A 7,596-nucleotide genomic window follows, 5' to 3' on the forward strand; every position below is an offset into this window, starting at 1 on the left:
AGTTCTGAATTTAGGACTTGGTTTCAAACTGGAATTTTTTGCCTTAGATGAAAACTTTAATTTAAAAAAGGGAGAGGGCTATCTTTTCTAGGAGGTGAAAACCATGTCTAGAAATTGCAGATGTAAATCAGAGCAGTTAAGCAGCATCAAAAAAAAGAAATCTGTTTGTGGAGTTAAAAATTCCTCCGTTGACACAATACAGTAAATGCAATATGGTGACACAAACCATTGAAGTAAATACCAGCTCTAATAATAACTGTATATCAATTGGAAAATATTGTTATCATGTGTATGCTAGCTCCCCAGCCATAGCTTTTTAAAAGCGGAACACAATGTGTAATCACTCTGTCCCCGTTGCAGAGAAAGAAATGATTGATTGTTTGATCCCGGGAAACATCAGTGCTGCCTAATGGGTCCTTAGTGCTAAGAATAACGGAGGAAAAAACTCTGCGTGTCATTTGATAACCTCCCTGGCTAAGGAGAAGAGTTTGGGAGGGAAATAGAATAAGAAAAGAGGCAACTTAATTTCCCAATTAATCTCACTCTGCTTCTGACATAATTCTGGATGGCATCGAATATTAAAAATTGGCATGTCCCACATTTATATTCTTCCGCTCCATGCTGCCTCCTATCCATCTCTGTCAGATTTTCTCTGCAGAACAGGAATAGAACTCCCCAAGGACTTGTGGAAAGAGAGAGGAAAAGAGTAGAAGTCCTCCCTAAACTTCCCAATACTTGATTCAGTTTTCACCTGAAGTTCAAAACCATTCCACCTGAGGTGGTGCGAAGAGATTAAAAGGTGTTCTCACAGTGATGGTTTAAGCAGGCCCACACTCCTTGACATTCCCTTTCAAACCTGGAGCCTAATTCCCATTGCCTTAACTGTGAGTTGGATGTATGGACTCACTTCTAACTAATAAAACATGGCAGAAATGACCATGTGAGACTTCTGAAACTAAGCCATAAAAGGCATCACGGTTTCCTTCTTGCTCTTTCTTGGATCGCTCAATCTCAGGGAAGCCACCTGCCATGTTGTGAGGACTCTCAAGCAGTTTTGTGAACAAGCCTGTGTGACTAGCAACTGCCAATAGCCAGCCAGGAACTGAGGCCTCCTGCCAACAGCCACATGAATGAGCTGTCGTGGGAGCATATTCTCTAGCCCCAATTTTATCCTCATAGTAGGTCATCAGTTGGCAGTAGGAGAACATCCTGTTATACAGAAATGTTCATTGTAACTATGGGCCTTCCTGAGGCAAGGTTTTCACCTCTTAACCTCAAAGGTGAAATACAGGTTGGAGAGAGGTGCCAGCAGAAAGGTAATATGAGGACTGTTTTAAATATTATGGTTGGTTGGTTTTGTAAAGTCCATTGGAACCTTCTTGGGCAAACCGGGGGCAGCCTTTATGGTGTGTCTAGGTGTCATGAATTCCTAAAAGGAAATATTGTGATAGGGTAAGACAAATTCAAACCCTCTTATTTTCTATGTGGTTAATGGGATCTCCTGGGGGCCCAAGTTGAAATCCTCAGTTACTCCTGACATCGAGCCCAATCAGCAGCTTGCCTGCATTTTTAAAGACTCTGAGCTAAAGCTGCTCAGCTCAGCCACTCCCATCTTCCCAACTATACAAAACTCTGTGACCTAATACATGTTCATTGATCTAACTATTACATTTTTAGGTAATGTGTTATACACAGTGATAGACAACATATTCACCTTTCCTCTTGAGCACCTTGATAACTAACATTTAAACCTTGAACTTGTGTTCTGAGATAGCATTATATTCCCTAACTGCTTTCAGACAGATTTAATGAGTTTTATATCTTTCAGCTATGTGGTTGCCATGTACAGTTTGGCAGTTGAAATCATCTTATTCATCTCCTCATTCTTTGGATGTAAAGTGGCCTAGGTGTGCCCATAGTCAGTGGCAGAGATGCCAGTGTTCCGATTAGGATGGATACTTGTAATAATTTAAATGTGGCAGAGTTTTAAAATATATTAGTAGCAGAGACCAGAATTCCTCTTAGGAAGACACAGCTGTCTCTGGAAAAACACTTTAATGAGATTCTAAGGAACAAGATAAGGTCGTAAGGGCATAGATTTGGCAGAGGGTCGTTTTTTTGGAAATAATTCCATTACAACAGTGGAAGTGGTGGTAGGAAGAAGTGAGAGGGGGACCAGGTGACTAAGAGGGAAATGGCTGGGGGTGTTTAAGGAACAGAAATTTTCAGCATTAAATTTTGAGCAGTTTGCATTTCTGCAACAGAACTTCCAAGACTTTCAGGAAAATGCTCTGCTTGTGTGAGTCATTCATTTAATGGAAATTAAGAAGAAAGGGCTGGCAAGGTATGGAAACTGAGACCACAGAGGAGTTATTTGGCAGAACAAGGAGCTCAGGGCCATGGGTGATTCACAAACACCTAAAGCCCCCAAGGAATTTAAAGAAGTCTTAGAGACAACATTAGGCTTCTCAAAGTCTATGAACAGCAGGTCTGGGTCAAGCAAGGTGACCCAGCTGACATCTGAATTATGTGTATTGCTCCTTTGTTTGTATGTTCAGAGTTATCTCTCTCTGGATTAGGATGTTACCTAGACTTTACCTTTGTTCTATTTCTCCAGACTGTGATGTTACCTAGACTTCATCTCAACATATGGTGACACATCTCATCATAGATGACTTCCTGGTTGTGTGGCGTGTGTGTGTGTGTGTGTGTGTGTGTGTGTGTGTATGTATGTGTATGTGTTTCTTGGATTTTTCTAAAGTGTTACAACCTTTAGTATGTATAACAACTCAATGAGGTAGACAGTATGTTTTTATTAGTTCCAGCCGCTTTATCAGAATACCATAGACTGAGTGGCTTAAATAACATTTATTTCTCACAGTTCTGGAGGCTGGAAGTGTGAGATCAGTGTGCCAGCATGGCCAGGTTCTTGGTGAAAACCCCATTCCTGGTTTACAGATAGCCATCTCCTCACTTAGTGGAGAGCAGAGAGAGGAAGCAAATTGTCTCATGTCTCTTCTAAAAATGGTACTAAGCTCAGCACGAGTGCTCCACACTCATAACCTAATTACATCCCAAAGGCCCCTTCTCCAAGTACCACCACATTGGAGATTTCAACATATGAATTTTGGAGGGACACAAACATGCAGTCATAACATACTACTACTACCATTATTACAGAGGAAGAAACCAAGACTTAGCTGTGTGTCTTGAGACATTTATGTAACTAACAAATAGGGGCGTCAGGATTCAAACTGGGCTTGTTCAGCTCAACAGCCAAAACTGTTAAGCATTGTGCCATGCCATGTTCCTACCGAAAAGGGGGGAAATGTTGCAAAGGAATCCAAGGGGAGAAAAAGGGTCATGATAATAAAGCAGTGGGCTGCAAGTCTAACAAAATCACAAGAGGAAAAAATCCAAACAGGCAAGATGTGATGCAAATGCATGAGTAGAAGAAATCATTGTCACTGGGGGGCGTCTGGAAGCCTTCTGTGAGTATGTGGGACTTGAGACACATGCGGAAGAATAGATAGGACTGAGGGAGGCAGAAAACATTCTAATCAGGTAAACACTAGGGGTGATTATGACCAGAGGATAGGAATGATCTGGCATGTTTGCAGAGAAAACCAGGATGAATAGGGAGGAAGAGAGAGGAAGAACAGGATGGATGAAGGTGGGTAGAAGAGGGCAAGTTACGGAGGATTCTGAATGTGAGTTGAAGAGCAATGAGGAGCTTTAAACTCTTGAGCCGGGCTATGGTTGGTGCAGAGCACTCTGCATTGGGTCTGCCCTTGCTCCTGAAATGCTGTCACCACATACTGCATGCTGCTGCTTCCTTTTAAGAGCAGGGATCATTTCCTATTCTTCCTGATAATCCGCCTTCATTCTTAGAACAGTACCTAGCATACAAAAGGCATTCGTTCAAAGATGAATTAGTAAATGAATAAATGAATGATCAGGAAATGAGGGGCGAGAAAGTGAGGCAGTGTAGAGCGGTGGTAGAGTCAGACCTCATGACTGTCTACTCACTTTCCACTTATGGTCTGGGTGTCTTCAGACATGTGTCTCCCTAAGCCTCAGTTTCCTTATCCAGCAAATAGAAGTAATAATAGTGTCAGCCTTCTTGGGCTGTTGTGAGGGTTAAATGAAACAATACATGTAATACATTTACCATAATACTGCCCATAAAATAAGCATAGAATAAGTTACATCTCTATAGAATGTATAGAATATATCAGGGTCACAGATCAACTTCAGTATGCTAGACCAAGAGAACATAAACCCTAGGAATTAAAAATTGTTGGGAGATTCTTAGACCTTCCTCAGAATTCAAGAGTGAGCTAAATTTTGGTTAAGTCTCAAAGGGCATACTGACCTCACCTGGCCTCAGGATTTTAATTGGAGAAATCCGTGGGAATGTGATTATGGCCTTGAAAGCTCTGCCGGGGTGGGGCAGGGTGGGGGGTGCAGGTGTTGACTAAAACAGTGACAAAACTACAACTGTTTTAGAAAGATCTTTCTGGTGGTCATGTGGGTGGTGGCCTAGGGAACAGTGGGACTGGAGAGTGTCACTGAGAGGCTACTGAAGTAGCCCTAGTAAAGATGGTGAGGGCTTGAATTAATGCTGAGACTGCGAGGATGGAGGAAAGAACTTAGATTTAAGAGGCTACAAGAAGGCACTGCATTGGATTTAGAGACTGTTGGGAGCAAGTGAAAAGACAAAGACGTGGGTAAATGAGGATGTCAACTTGGGCCCCAGGAGATACCATTAACCAAATGCAAACTCAGAGGGGTTGAATTTGTCTTACCACATCACAATATCGCCTTTTAGGAATTCATGACACCTAAACACACAAAGGCTGCTCCTGATTTGCCCAAGAATATTCAAACAGACTTTACCAAAAAAAAAAAAAAAAAAAGAAGGAAAAAATTCTTAAGACAGTCCTCATATTTACCTTTCCCCGGCACCTCTCTCCAACCTATATTTCACCTTTGGTCTTGAGAAGGGAAAACTTTGCCTCAGGAAGCCCCATAGTTACAATGAACATTTCTGTATAACAGGATGTTCTCCTGATTCTAACTGATGACCTACTTATGAGGACTAAGATTTCAAATAAATAAATGCTGGCATCAAATTCCCACCCAACAAAAGAATCAGAATGAGATTTGACTTATACGTGTGTGTGTGTGTGTGTGTGTGTTTGTGTGTGTGTGTGTTACCCCTAGCGTGCACACATACAGGAATACATGTTTATGGAACACACTGCCTCAGAGAACTCCCTTTAATCGGTCTTGGTATCACCATGGTAACGTGAACAGAAGCAGTACTCCTAATAATGGAGGGAAAACCTGCAGCTTTGTGATACACACCCCTGGGGAGAATTTCAGCCACCATGTGTACCACAGCAGCATAGATGCTCAGAATAAGCCCATGGGTTCTGTTTATCTTTGGCTGCTTCTAATCTTCCTCCTATCTGCTGTTTCAATCAGCCTTCCCTCAGGATCACAGAGCACCAGTTCTCATCCTTGTCCTTGCTGCTGAAAAATGCTTCCCCACAAGCTTCCTTTGGCTATCGTGAGAGGGGGCTTTCCCTACTTAGGCGACATGGTGCGGAAATAAACAATTCTGCTCTACCTTAAAGTTATTTGAAATTATATGTTATTTTTAAAATAATAATAAAAACCAGACTTCAACATGCCAGCATCATCTATTTCGCAGGTTACTTATATAAGCATGCAATGAAAATGACGTATCTGTGACCTACAGATTCAAAATACCAAGTCAGAGGTCAGCTACCTGTGAGTGAGGTTTAAGAAATGCCTACTCAGTCTCTCCAAGGGAAAATCAATCTGGCCTTTATTATTTTTCTTAAGGGAATTGGAAGTAGCACTCATTAGAGAAATCCACTTGCCTCCAACTCCATGGGGATTTAGAATTTTCCAATTGTACTTAAGTATTATATCTCTGGTAACAGTTGTCCTAAGAGAGAGCTCTTTCTTCTGTGTAATATTCAAGTAATCTTCAAAGGCTTTTTATCTGCTAAAACTGATATGAAAATGGCATTTTATTTACCAACTCATCTCTAAGTATCAAATCATTACTTTTCTGTTTTGTATACAGTATCATCTACAAATGTTCTGAACATTTGAACAGTCAATAACTTTTCTATTCTGTGTTTCAGTTGAAACAGAACTTTACATCATAAAGAATTTACCAGTTTTAGAATGTTTTAAAGATATGTGCCTATGTGTATTCACAGAAACATATATGCATATATACTTATATGAGTGTGTATATATGTGCACATATATGTGTGTAAGGTTACATATTATATGGTATAGAGATTGGGAGTTTGGGTTCTGGAGTCAAACTATCATGATGTGAATTCTCCCTTCTGTAAGACCTTGTGTGAGCTACTTAACCTCTCTTTCAGCTTCATCTGTAAAATGGGAACAATAATAATAACCACTTCATAGAGCTGTGATGACTAAATGAATTAATACATATTTGCTGCTTGGCAGGTAGTAAGTGCTCAGCTTAGCAAATATTAGCTATTAGAAATAGTCCAAGTAACCCATATTTTAAAAAAAACTCAGTTACCTGTGAACAAGAAACTTCTAAGTTATTGGTGTGTTTTATATGTGTTTTACACAGTTAGCAATGGTAATAGCATTATTGCTCCTGTTTGCTCTTCTTGAAGACAGTGAATTCTTGGTGGCCCTCTGCTGCCACACTCTCAGCTTTTCTAACTCTCTGGGCAAGTTCCAGGTCCAAGGCTTTCTCCAGCAGAGTTAGTCATGCAGGTGGACTCTCCATCTTGTGAAGGCTTCAGCTTGTCTGACAGCAAATTAAATCGATGTAGAGAAAGCTGTTGCAGGTGTGTTGTTTCTTGATATGGTTGGTGGGTGGCAGTGTTTCACTCAGTTTTGAGAATTTTTCTTCTTACTGTTGTTAGTGTTGCTGGAGTGAAAGAATGTGCAGCTTCTAGGATGAGGACACATATTCGAGCAGGAGGAAATAATAAGGGTGGTTCCTCCACATCGAGCTCTCCGTCTGGCCGGGGACTGCAGTCTGCTCTGTGGACCATCCCCACACCCACCCTCACCAGTGAGGCGAGGCCCAGACTAGGCCTGAATTCAGTAGCCTGAAGTCCAGTCCACATGTATACATTTGCGCATTCAGACAGCACCAAGAAAACAACCACGTTTAGGATGCTCTTAACCTCATTTTTAACAGACTTAGAATAGTTGTAGATTCACAGAAAAATCAAACAGATAGTACAGAGGGTTCTAATATACCCAGTTCCAAGTTCCCCTGATGTTAATATCCCACATTTGTATGGTACATGTGTTACCATCAATGAACCAATATTGATAAATTGTTATTCACTAGAGTCCATACTTTATTCTGATAGCCTTAGTTTTTACCTGCTGTCCCTTTTCTGTTCCAGGATTCTATCCAGGCTACCAGGTTACAGTGAGTTGGTCATGTCTCCTTTGCTCCTTTTGGCTGTGATAGGTACTTTCCTTGTTTCTAATGACTTGGACAGTTTAGACGAGTATTGGATACATGTTTCATAGGTTGCCCTACTATTA

The sequence above is a fragment of the Colobus angolensis genome, unplaced genomic scaffold (assembly GCF_000951035.1).
Source record: "Colobus angolensis palliatus isolate OR3802 unplaced genomic scaffold, Cang.pa_1.0 Scaffold26, whole genome shotgun sequence".
Classification (NCBI taxonomy): domain Eukaryota; kingdom Metazoa; phylum Chordata; class Mammalia; order Primates; family Cercopithecidae; genus Colobus; species Colobus angolensis.